Genomic DNA, 13,818 nt, shown 5'->3' with positions numbered 1-13,818 from the left:
TGTTTAAAATATGATAAATACCGACTCTTCTAAAGTATTTAATGCATCAAAATTATTACATTTCATTCATATATATAATATTTGTGTAAATATATATATTTTCCAAATTGCACAAAATCTAGCTCTGAGACCCCACTAACCAGTGTCATCAAGAAATGTAGCCAGATCTTCCCCACTCAGTCCAAGAATGTGGAGACAAGGCCTGTGGTCAACAGTCTGTCATATCCTTAGCTGAAATGCCTATTTTCCAGGTGTAGGTTCAAATTTCCTACCACTGTGCACAGTAAGTTTTGCTGGCTGTTGTCACAAAGTCCATGCCAAGCTCAGTAGCAGGGACCGTTGCTGTTGGCTCCTGGTGTGTAGCTCAACACAAGTCTGTGTCTCTACATGCTATGTTGTTTTCCCTATGGCATGCTCTGCACCTGCTCCTGACCCCATAATCTAGGGAATTTGAAAAACAAAACAGCATAAAAATGAATATCAGTGTCTAAACAGCATTTCTGAAGTGTGTTCCCTGGAGAACTACTTCTCCACCTTACAGGTGTTATCTTTAAAAATGTTTTGTTTACTGAATAAGTGCAGGAAATATTGAACAAATGTCAAGAGATTTCTTTATGGTAGGATTTCTTATATCTTTTGTATGCTAATGCATTTGGAGCCCCTGAGTAAAGAAAAATAACATTCCCCCAAATTTTGTGACAACCAAAACCTTTTTTAAAAGTCCAATTAACTAGTTTTTAGAATGCTCTTTAGGATTCTCTAAAATAAGATGATTGCATAACTCCAAAATATAAGAATAAGGCATATTTCATTTTAAAAATGGTTAGCCTTTTTTAAATTAAAATATTATTAATTTAAAATTATATTGCTTTCAGATATACAGCAGTGATTCATTTATATATATGTGCATATCTATTTTTTCAGATTCTTTTCCCCTATAGATTATTATAAAATATTAAATATTATTCCATGTGCCACACAGTAGATCCTTATTATTTATCTGTTTCACATATAGTAATGTACATGTGTTAATTCTAAACTTGCACGTTTATTTTTAATGAACGCATGTGATCTATTAACTTGCTACTCAAAGTCTGGTCTGAGGACCAGAACTGAACAAGTTCCAAAGTGATTCCTCTGCCTGTTAAGCCAGAGACACTCTTCTATAACCCTAAGTTATTTGCCAGTGTGACTTTAATCAATGGGAAGTAGAAGTCTTTCCTTAGGGTACATCACTCATATCTGTTTATAGAAGATGTCTCACTCTGAGGAAAGAAAGAGAAAATTTGTATACATTACCTCTTGATCTCTCATCTTCAGTAGAACTTAACAGTCACCCACCCCCAACACACACACATGCACTCAGAGTCCAAACACTCCTTTATTGGCGGCTGAAGAAAAGTAAATAATGTATCCAAACTGAGACTTACTGCCTCTGGTGATGGGAGAAAAAATGGGCCACGATAGCGTCAACAGGAGGGCAGAGCTGGGGAACCAGTTCATCAACTTATTAAGTAAGTGACATCATTTCTAGAAGGCAGCCTAGGAGATTGATACTATATATTTTAGTACACTATATGATCAGCAATTATTCTTTTTCCTTTTTAAGGCACAGGTGATTGACATGTATATGATGTAATTTAATATCCAGGATTCTGACAATACCCAAGATTCTAGCTGTGCATTGACTAAAAAGCCAAAGTGAATTCATATAGAAGAATCCAAGAATTATCATTTATGCATTTATTTATTTATGAAGTATAGTACATCATTCGGGCTTCCCAAATGGCTCTGTGGGTAAAGAATCCACAGGAGACACAGGAGACATGGGTTCTATCCCTGAACTGGGGAGATCCCCTGGAGGAGGGCATGGCAGCCCACTCCAGTATTCTTGCCTGGAGAACCCCAAGGACAGAGGAGCCTGGAGGGCTACAGTCCATAGCGTCGCAAAGAGTAGGACACGACTAAAGTGACTGAACAAACACACACACACACGCGCGCGCACACACACACACACACACACACACAGAAACTTCAGTCAATAAACTTTAACAGCTGCTCATATCAGCATTGGGAAAATGACCAGTAGGCTAGTCATTTGCTACATTGACAAGACAAACCTTCAGCATATGTATTTTAAAATGATACCTAGTTAACTATACATAGATACATACTTGCAGCATGATTTGACTGCAAGACATACAAATACATGCATATGTTAATTTAATGTGCCATAAAAACTATGTTTTAAAAGAGATCTTTTTTTTTTAGAAAAAATCCCAGGTGTATATTTTCCAAGTTGAACAGTTCTGCAATGTAGTATATTATATGCCTTAATTTTCCTCTAACTGTTGAGCTGACACTGTGTAAATGATTTATGGTGACAAATAGTAAATGTATAATTCCTGCATATGATATTTTACTAGTTGGTATTAAAATAAAATCTACTGGAGGAGAGCAGGAACTTTTTAAATTGAAATGTAGTTGATTTACAATATTATATTAAAGGTATACAGCATAGTGATTCAGTATTTTTTTTAATTAGTTTATTTATCTATTTTTTTAACTTTACAATATTGTATTGGTTTTGCTATACATTGACATGAATCTGCCATGGGTGTACATGTGTTCCCCTTCCAGAACCCCCCTCCCACCTCCCTCCCCATCCCATCCCTTCAGGTCATCCTGGTGCACCAGCCCCGAGCACCCTGTATCATGCATCGAACCTGGACTGCCGATTCATTTTTGTATCCATTTTATACATAGTAATTTTTATCTGTTAATCCCTTAATGCTAATCTGTCCTTCCACATTTTCTCCCTGCTTTTGCTAAGCACAAGTTTGTTTTCTCTATCTGTGAGTCTGTTTCTGTTTTATAGATACATTCACTTGTATTATTTTTTATATTCTACTATAAGTGATATCATAGAGTAATTGTTTGACATTTCACTGAACATAATGTTCTCTGGATCCTCATTGCTGCAAATGGCAGTATTTCATTCTTTTTAACATAATCTTTGACTCACCAAAAATCAAAACCTGAAGACATTGATTGCTAGACTGAGTCTAGCCAGAGTGTTTAAAATATCTTCAGTCATTTGTGTAACTGAACTCTTCTGCCAGCTAACTCTTCTCCACAGAATGGAAATAAAAATTATCATAGGAAGGCAGAGGCTGTAAGGATTTCTTTTCAGCATAAGGTATGACTGAGGGTGAGATGTCTTTGTCAACTTCTCCACTCTCCTCCTTCTGCTCTAGGATGTGAGCACCAAATGCTGTGAACCATCTTATTTAGCTATCCTCTGAACAAGGAATTGATATTGTCACTGAACCACCAGAGAAGAACGAATAGAAAGAAGTGTTACCAGCTTTGGCATTTGATATATTCTTTAACTGGAGGTTTGCCTCTAGGGATGTCAGATAAGTCTATTTCTTACTGGTTGGTTTTGAATGAGCCACTGACTTCTCATTTATCTAAGTGTATTAGTCAAAATTGATCCAGAGAAATAAAAGGGGCTTTTGAAATGTGAAGTCTAAATCATGCTCTTCTTAAGATGATGACTATGGAAAGCTTTGTGCATTTGCATTTAAGGGATAGGTTGGGTCAGTAACAAGGGGTAGAAATCAGAATATAATCTCATAGCCACTCAAAAAATACATGGATTTCCCTGATGGCTCAGATGGTAATCTGCTTGCAATGCAAGAGACCTGGGTTTGATCCCTGGGTCAGGAAGATCCCCTGGAGAAGGAAATGGCAACCCACTCCAGTATTCTTGCCTGAAGAATCCCATGGACAGAGGAGCCTAGTGGGCTACTGTCCGTGGGGTTGCAAAGAGTCGGGCATGATTGAGCGAGTAACACACTCAGTGTCACTTTACTTGTTTTTCCTCACCTTCTCCATTCCCCATAAGAAAAATGAAAGTTATGGCATTCACACCAGTCCTGATACTGCTGTCAAGACAAACATGGATTCGCTGAGACCTTTGAAATACAATACATGAGCTGACAGCTTTCTCTGGAGAAAAATTCCTTCTTAGAAGTTGAAAATTCAATAAGTGATGCATTTTGACTTTTTTTAAAACGGTGAGCAATTCAAAGCAAGATTTTCTACCCACTTTTCCAACCACGTTGAACTGCTTCCCAGCGTATTTCCCCTGTTAGAAGAGCAGCAGAGGCCAGTTGTACCGATGTGCTTTTCAGATGCCAGAAGACTCCCCCTGACCTGGAGACAACTGTTCTTGCATTTGCGGGAATGGCATTTTCTGGGTCATCTGGTGTGCCCCTTCAAACTTGCTGAAATGTCAGCTCTTTGTTGGGGATTCGCCAGTGCTCCTCTGCTTCCCTAGCCACCTTATTGGGAAACAGCTGGGCAATGTTGGTTTTATCCAAGCGTGTCAAATGCAATATTGAATCAATAAGGTCTGTAAATGTTTATTATCAAATTCCAGCGGATCTCATAGGATTTGATTCTGTATCCAGGGTAAGGATTCTTCACCCCGTTTCTTAGATTGAGCATGTAGGCTTTTCCGTCACTGCATAACATAAACCAGAAGACTGCTATGCATACCAGATCAAGCTGTGGCCCTATGATATACAGGGTTTATTATTTTTTCCCTGAATACTCATATTCTGGGATTGTTACATTTTTTTCTCCCTTCCAAGGCGTGTGAGAATGTTCAGGAGCATCATAAAATCCCTGCATAGCAGAAACAAAGCATCTTTCTGGTTCATGATTGAACTGACAGTGTGGTTGCTTACTCTTCTCTGAGAATATCTTTAGTGCGGCGGAACTTCCTAGCTCACATCAAAACTTTGAAGGGAGTTAGTAAAAAGATCTTTGACAAAACAAATTGCAGTAAATGTACATAAAGTCAGATCATTAATTGTACTGTGGTTCTCCATGACAAATAGTTGGCAGATAGAGTTTTTGTTAAAAAGTTTCATGAGAATTCAGTGCTCATTGTATTCTTAATTTTTTTTTCCCTTTAAATCAGTTCCTGCAAATTCTACTGAACAATGCTGATAAAGGAGAGAAGATGAGTCAGTGAATAAAGATATTCTCTCTCTCTTAAGAAAGGCTTACGTGAGATCTTTTTAAGAATAACTAAAACAGAAGGTCATCTTGCTTTACACAAAAGTGTATTTCTGTTTTTCATCTGCTTTATCAAGGAAGCAAAGAGCTTTGGATATGATCTGCAGTACGCTTTTGGTGAATAATAAAGCCTTTCTCTTTTCTCTTGTTCTCTGTCATGATGACAAACATTTTGACACCAGTCTGCAAATTATGGAAAATAATCAGAAAGGGAAAACAGAGATGCTGTGTAACACTGTCAAAAATCCCTGGGCATTTCAAATTTTAGCTCTGCATGAAGGAGTGTGTATTTATCTAATTTCACACTTGGATAGTGAATCATTAATCCAGAATGAAAATGGACATTTTGCTTTTCAGGATTCCTCCTCCTTTTTAAAGTAGCCAATCAAACAGCTTAATGTTTCATCACTTAAACAAAGAAAGAATATTTGGAAATTATTTCTTGCACATCTCATTTATCCACAAGCTCTCTAATTAGCCTGCATGAAATAGGAAGCCATTTACATTCCTGCCTAATAGAACTGTTCTTACTATCCTATTTGACCTTGCTTCTGTTGATATTTATTGCTTATTACCCCTGGCTTTTTTTTTTCTTGTAGATGTCATTACTATGTTGTTTTCAGGCCTTCTAGATTTCTTAATTTTTTGAAATAAAGTAAGCAAGTTTGGTGTTGTTTCCCTTATTTAATGAGAATATGTATAACCAGATGATGGCATGATGCATGCTAACAGCTATCGTTTTGTAAGTTCTTATTTTGTTTCTTACATTAGCACATTCATCCTTATACTAAATCCTTGAATAACATAATAACTATTTTTCAAATGAATAAAATGGTGTTTGCATGACTTCCCCAAGATCAAAGAGCTAAAACATGTTGTGTAAGAATTCAAACCCAGTGTTAGCTACACATATTGTTTTGAAGTCAGATGGATTTCATTTAGGGGCTTCCCAGGTGGCACTAGTGCTAAAGAACCCGCCTACCAACGCAGGAGATATAAGAGATGCAGGTTTGATCCCTGAGTCAAGAAGATCCCCTGGAGGAGGGCATGGCAACCCACTCCAGTATTCTTGCCTAGAGAATTCCATGGATAGAGGAACCTGGCAGGCTACAGACCACGGGACTGCAGAGAGTCAGACATGACTGAAGTGACCTAGCACTTATACATGCAGATTTCATTTAATGATGATTTGTGAGCCCAGAGTGGTTTATTCACCTAAGCCCTGAAGAGCAGCCATCCTGATAGTTCCTGTCATGCTAACTCAGTCTGTTGCTTTTAGTTAGGCTCCCTCTTCCTCATTACCTTTTTCCCATCTCCTCTATTTTCAGAGGTTTCTCAGTCTTAAAACCTGCAAGAAGAATAATTTTTCACTTCTCCTGGAATTAATCTCTGTAACCAGAAACAGCTGTAGAATTTTACTTTGTGATGCTGCTGTGGTGGCCTAAGTCTGTCCTTTCTTCTGTGGTCCTTATCCTTCATATGTATTGTAGTTGCTGTGATACTTAAGAGACTTTGTCTACCATACGTTAAAGTCTTTGAGACCAGAGATTTACCCTTATATCTTGAACATGAATATTCAGTTAATATTTGCTTGAGACTAAATGGCAACCCACTCCAGTATTCTTGCCTGGAAAGTCTCATGGACAGAGGAGCCTGGCGGGCTACAGTCCATGAGGTCGCAAGAGTTGGACACGACTTAGTGACTAAACCATCACCACCACCAAAGGCTGGTGAAAGAAATCAGCAGTTGATTATAGCATCAACCTATGGCTTATTCTACTGGCCTGACCAGCTGCTTTCACTCACTTTCTAACATAGTATCTATAGTGAGGGTGGGTGAAATAGTGAAGAGGAGTCAGAAAGTGCAAATTTCCAGTTATAAAGTAGGTAAGTCATGGGAATGTAATGTAGAGCATGGTGATAGTTAATAATACTGTATTTGAAAGTTGCTAAATGAGTAGATCTTAAAAGTACTCATGGCAGGAAAGAAAACTTTTGTCACTATGTATTTTACCATATAATATAAATTTAAATATATATTTACCAGGGGTGTTAACTAAACTTATTGTGGTGATCACTTTGCAAAGTATACAAATAGCAAATAATTACATTTATACCTGAAACTAAAATGTCAGTTATACTCAAAAAAATTTTTTTAAATAGTAAGAATGGTACCTTTAACCAACACCACTTTGCCCCTGAATCTCATTCACTCATGAGTCATTTTGACCCTCCCCTAGGTCCAGGTGTCAATCTTCCAGATTTTGGTTTCTGGGTCAGACATGTCTGACAGACTTCAAAATAAAATTACCTTCATCAGTGTGTACTGTTCAAGTGATATCCTTTTACAGCCAGCATTTTCTCCGGGTTGTGTTATTTACATGAGCCACCATACGATCCTTGTTCAGTCATCACCCCTGGTTATTAGAGACCCAGCCTCTTTTAGACACTTTTGGAAGGATGCTCAGGGAAAAATTATCATCCTTTTTCCCCACTTTAAAATAAGGATTGTACTAAGCCCCAGAAAAGGTAATAACTTTAGTTTTCACATTATGACATAATAAGATCTAGACCCAAACATCTCTGATTTGAGTCCTAACTACCATTCTTTTCTATTTTCCCTTTTCTTTCTTTTTTATGCCTTTTAGACATGAAAAGGGGACAAAGCCAAAAACTCAGGCTATTTCCATGGCCAAATACCCAGACCTTCCTTCATTTTGCATCCCACTCACCCTCCTCATACCTCCCCCTCATTTATCAAGTCAGAGAGAAAGACGCTGCTCCTTCACTTCCTGTTTTCGCCAGCATATTTAAGTTCAGACCCAGGAAAATATCTTCAAACACACACACACACACACACACACATCTTAATTTAAACCTATGATCAGAGATGTATTGAATAATCCATTAATTTTATAGGCGCAAATAGAAAAAAAATCTGCTACATCTTTTGAAGGGAAAAATGAATCTATCACCCTTTTTAAAGAGGTTAAAGAATATGTCGGCAGCCAGATTCACATCACCCATTCCTCCATAAGCACTTGCTGTGAACTGTATTTAATTTCTATTTAGTATGCTGGCAGCTGTTGCACTTCTTTTCGCAAATGATAAGTTATTTCCCCTTCCTACTTCCAGTTCTCAATCCATACCCTTTATATTCACTCAGAGGAAGCGAGAGTAACCTCATACCCTTACACTTCATGTCTGACATAAGTACCTTTAGGTCAAATGCCTCTGCCACCTGAAATGCCATGGAAGCCTTTGGGCGCCTTTGAAATTTCAGGGCCTCCCTCACTGAGCATGATAGCGCTGTAGTCCAGCCATCCTGGTGACAGGTACAACCAAGGTTGAGGCCCCTTTTGTTTCCTGAACAAACTGCCCAGATAGTCAGCCTTTTAAGCTTTTATGAAAAATAAATTCAAAGGTCACCTTCAAGGATACATGGTTAAGAGAATCTCCACCGAAATCACTCATAAACTTCAGCTGATAAACTTATGAGACACAACTCAGGTGATAAAATGAGCCAGAGCATGTTCACACTGCAGCACCTGTGTGCCTTGCTTTTAGGCACAATTCTTTGCTGGCAACTCATGAAAAAGAGCTTTCCTCTAATAAGAGGGAAATCAAAGAAGTCTCTTTTGGGCTTAAGATTGGAACCACATATACTATTATATGCTAATTAAAAGAAGTCAGCAAATTCATTTCAATAATCATTTATTGAAAGCCTAACATAACTTACACATTATGCTGGGATCTGGGGTCATGAAGATGATTGAGATCCAGTTCCCTGACTTTAAGAAGTTCACTGTGTAATTGGGAAGGTCATGACCTCAACATTGAGGCTCTGGAACCAGCCAGCTGAAGTTTTCTCACTCTCTGTTTATATGCCACTGGCATTTCTTCTGTCCTGTGTATTGTACTGATCGCCTGGAAAACTCCTGACCAGCCCCATCCACTCGACATGTTAAAACTCTGGGATTTGTTAATCCACTCAATATCTATTTATTACATCCACTAACTAAACACAGGGGATATAGAGATGAATAGAACAAACATGGCTTCTCTCTTTTGGCACTTATATTTTAACGGGCCAAGTCACATAACGAACAAGCAAGTAAATGAATAATATAACTTCAAATAGTGCTATGAAAAAAAAAATTAAAGGTATGCTATAATAGAGCAACTAAAGTGAGCTAAATGAGACAAAATAAGCAATGAAGATTCCAAGGCATTTGGGTCAAAAACTAGATGTTGAGAAGGAGCTGGCCGTATGGAGATTTGTGGTAAGAACTTTTCTCGGCATAAAAATTACGAGTACAAAAGCTTTGAGTCAGGCGCCAAGTTGAGTCATCTGAGGGACAGAAAGATGGCCCATCGAACTGAGAAATTACAAGCCCATTAATTAAAACAGAAAACGGTAGGAGATCAATTCTGAAAGGTAAGCAGGAACACCTCATGTAGGAACGTCTGAGCCATGGTGAGGATTCTGGATTACACACCTGCAATACCATTAGATGCTTTATATGTAGTAAAACAGTGTGAAATGATGTATGGTTTAAAAGTATCACACTGGCTACTATGTGATCAGTAACTCCTGCCAGTGATTCTTATTGCATATCTCTAGAACTATGGGTCTCAACTGAAGCCTCAGTATGTAGCCTTCAGCTTGAATCCTATATATCACACATGTGTAAGAAGATACTATTCATAATATATAACTTGTAATCTTTAATAACTACCATCTTCACTAATGATGAAATGCTTTATTATAAAAATCACCACCTGTTTACCCTCAGTTTTCATACTCTTTGGTTTTTGGTTTTTTTTTTTTTTGGAAAAACAAAGGAAAAATTACTTTAAGTATTTTATACCATTTATTAAACACTTATTTAGGGGTTCCCTGGTAGCTCAGAAGGTAAAGAATCCACCTACAAACAAGAGATGCAGCTTCAATTCCTGGGTCAGAAAGAGCCCCTGGAGGAGATCACGGTTACCCCCTCCCAATATTCCTGCCTGGAGAATCCCATGGACACAGGAGACTGGCAGGTTACAGACCATAGGGTTGCAAAGAGTCATACACAACTGAAGCAACTGAGCACACAGACATTTATTTGTTCAGAAATGTTTATGGGATGTTAATTATGTGCTAGGTCCTATTCTGAGTGCTAGGGTTACAGCAGTGACCATAGTTACACAGTTTATGCCTTCACAGAGATTTCACTGGAGTAGGGTAAAGAGAGCTGGGTGGGAAAAAGTAATAAAATCAGGTAGGGTTGCTGCTATGAGGAACAAGCAGATAAGAATGACTAGGTCCTAGGAAGGATGGCGATCTGCTCATAAGGAAAGTACCTTTTCAAGTCCAGGTGATATGACTAGTTGAAAGAAATTTTTCTCAGAGTTGGCATTTATGTGCTTAGCCATGCTGCTTGCTCTATTCTATTCTTACCCAGATTAATTAGTTGGGAGAGATTCTCTTTTTTTTAATTTATTTATTTTTAATTAAAGGATAATTGCTTTACAGTATTTAAACATCAACATGACTAAGCCATAGGTTTACCCATGTCCCGTCCCACTTGAACATCCCTTCCACCTCCCTCTCCTTCCCCACTCTACCCCTCAGGCTGTTACCCAGCCCCAGTTTGAGCTCCCTGAGTCATACAGCAAATTTCCATTGGCTATCTATTTACATATGTAATGTATGTTTCCTTATGGGAGAGATTCTTGACAGACATTTGACTATGAATGTTTGCATTCATTTATTACTCTTATTTTCAAGAGGAAAAATAAGTATTACATTCCTGAGATGAAGAGTTGAGTAAACTAAATTTTCATCTGCTTCAGATGTATATTTCTGTCTTGCTCTAGGTTCAATAGAGATTTGGAAAGCATTTTCATGGACAGTAGAGAAAGGAGGTTTAGATCTGCCCTAGGAACCCAGGTTTCTCAACTGAGAAATCTAAAAAGTCCCTTTTCTTTGAGACAAAATGTGTAATTTCATGAAGGTCACTGTAATTCTCGTCTACCTCCTGGAGAAAATTCTTGACATCTGCTTGAAGGTGCTTTTGTAAGAGACTCACTATAGAAACACTCATTTCTTTTCAGTGTGTTTAATTCCCTACTCTGACATTGGCTGGTTAAGTGACCTTGGGCAAATTGCTTTCTCTCACAAAACTTTTGATTCTCCCTGACAAATTCCCTTTTCTTCATCACTCAAACAGGTCTTGAAATCTCATCTCCCACAGGAAGCAGTTCTAATAAATTAGAGAAGAAATGATTAATTCCAATATGTCACTTTCATTGTTCTCTTCGTCTATTCTGTGTCCCTACTATATGCACTTATTCCCCCCAGTTTGCAGCTAATAAAAAGACACTTTGGTTTTAATTTAATTATTTATTGAAAACTAATTACTTATGTTGTCATCCCATCTGCATACTTACCTATTTTGTAGATTATATTCTAAAGTAATTAAGTTATCTTTGCATGTTTCAGTTTCACTAAAAATGGTCTTTACCCTCTACCTTTAATTCTGCTTAATAAAAGAGAGGATATTTTTTTTCAGAAGTATAACTTCTTCCAGACACATCTGAAAATATCAAATGGCCCTGGGTGCTAGTATTATGGCCTAACATAGAGATTTCTGTGAACACAGGGACTCAACATAACTTTTCTGTCTATATTTCTAGTCCTACCTGAGTATCCCACATGCTGTGTGCACTCAGTTGCTCAGTCGTGTCTGAGTCTTTGTGACCCCATGGACTGCAGACCACCAGGCTCCTCTGTCCATGGGATTTCCCAAGCAAGAATACTGGAGTGGGTTGCCATTTTCTATTCCAGGGTATCTTCCCATCCAGGAATCAAACCTGCATCTCCTGCATCGGCAGGTGTATTCTTTACCACTGTGCCAGCTAAGTGCTCAGTATTATGTGGTCAAATGTTGGTAGCAAAACACATCTTAGCACTACCTAAGAATATTAGGGTATTGCTTGTAGGTTCTAAGGTTTCCACAGCATTTAGTCATGGTCTCTGGATAGCTGGGGGGTAAAGGGACAGGGAATTCTGAAAGTCCATCTTGTCACCATCTCTGACACTAATTAGTGGGATGATCTTAGGCAATTCATCTGCTCTCCTTAGCACTCATATGTATACATGAAATTGAATGAGATTATCTCTAGAGTAACTTAGATGTAATGTTATAGAACTCCATCATTCTCTTGATAATATCTCAAATAAACCAAAGCTTCTCCTAGAAACTATAACTAAAAGTAGATTATGCTATGCTCAGAAATAATGCCTGGGTGATTGTGATCCTTCCCATGAGGATGGTATAATGGTTATACCTGCAAATATATCAAGGAACTAATTGTTTTCTAAGCATTGGAATGTCCAGTGCAGCAAGAAACTAATACAGAATTTCAACCAACTCTGAGGTTGAGATGAGAGCAGTTTGATGCTACCAGTAAAAGATGCTCAATTATTAGAGAAATGCCAATCAAAACTACAAAAAGGCATCACCTCAGATCAGTCAGAATAGCCATCTTCAAAAAGTCTGCAAATAATAAATGCTGGAAAAGGTATGGAGAAAAGGGAACTCTGCTACACTGTTGGGAATATAATTGGTATAGCTAATATGGAAAACACTTTGGAGTTTCCTTAAAAACTAAAACTAGAACTACCATACGATCCAGAAGTTCCAATCCTGGTCTTCCAGAGAAAACTAATTCAGAAAGATACATGCACTTCAATGTTCATAGAGCACTATTTACAATGGCCAAGACATGGAAGCAACCTGAGTATCCTTCAGCAGATGACTGGGTAAAGAAGATGTAGTATATATATGGGCTTCCCTGGTAGCTAAGCTGATAAAGAATCTGCCTGCAATGCAGGAGACCAGAGTTCGATTCCTGGGTCAGGAAGGTCCTCTAGAGAAGGGATAGGCTACCCACTCCAGTATTTTTGGGCTTCCCTGGTGCCTCAGCTGATAAAGAATCTGCCTACAATTCAGGAGACCTGGGTTTGATCCCTAAGTTGGGAAGATCCCCTGGAAGACAGCATGGCAACCCACTCCAGTATTCTTGCCTTGTCCCCATGGGCAGAGGAGCCTGGCAAGCTACAGTCCATGGGATCACAAAGAATCAGACACAACTGAGTGACTAAATACAGCATACCACAGTATATACATACAATGGAATATTACTTAGCTATAAAAAGAATGAAATAATGCCAATTTGCAGCAACATGGATGAACCTAGAAATTATTATACTAAGTGAAGTAAGTCAGAGAAAAACAAATATATGACATCTCTAGTATATGGAATCTAAAAGAAGGATTCAAATGAACTTATTTACAAAACAGAAATAGACTGATAGACATAGAAAACAAATTCATGGTTACCAAAAGGAGGGGAATAAATTTGGAATTTAGGATTAATGTATACACACTACTATATATAAAATAGATAAACAATAAGGATCTACTGTATAGCACAGGGGACTATATTCAATATCTTGTAATAACCTGTAATGGAAAAGAATCTGAAAAAGAATATATATATATCTGTGTGTATATATATATATATATATATGTATAACTGGATCACCTTGCTGTGCACCTGAAAAATTATAAATCAACTATACGCTAATAAAAACTTAACAAAGAAGTTTGATGTTTGGCAGTTATCTGGATTTTTTATTTCACAAAGAAGTCTCCACACATAGAAGGATGCTGG

The sequence above is a fragment of the Giraffa tippelskirchi genome, chromosome 2 (genome assembly GCF_054371585.1).
Source record: "Giraffa tippelskirchi isolate mGirTip1 chromosome 2, T2T-mGirTip1v1.2.pri, whole genome shotgun sequence".
NCBI classification, from domain to species: Eukaryota; Metazoa; Chordata; class Mammalia; order Artiodactyla; family Giraffidae; genus Giraffa; species Giraffa tippelskirchi.
The sequence above is the reverse complement of the archived record's forward strand: the minus strand, read 5'-3'. Positions refer to the sequence as shown.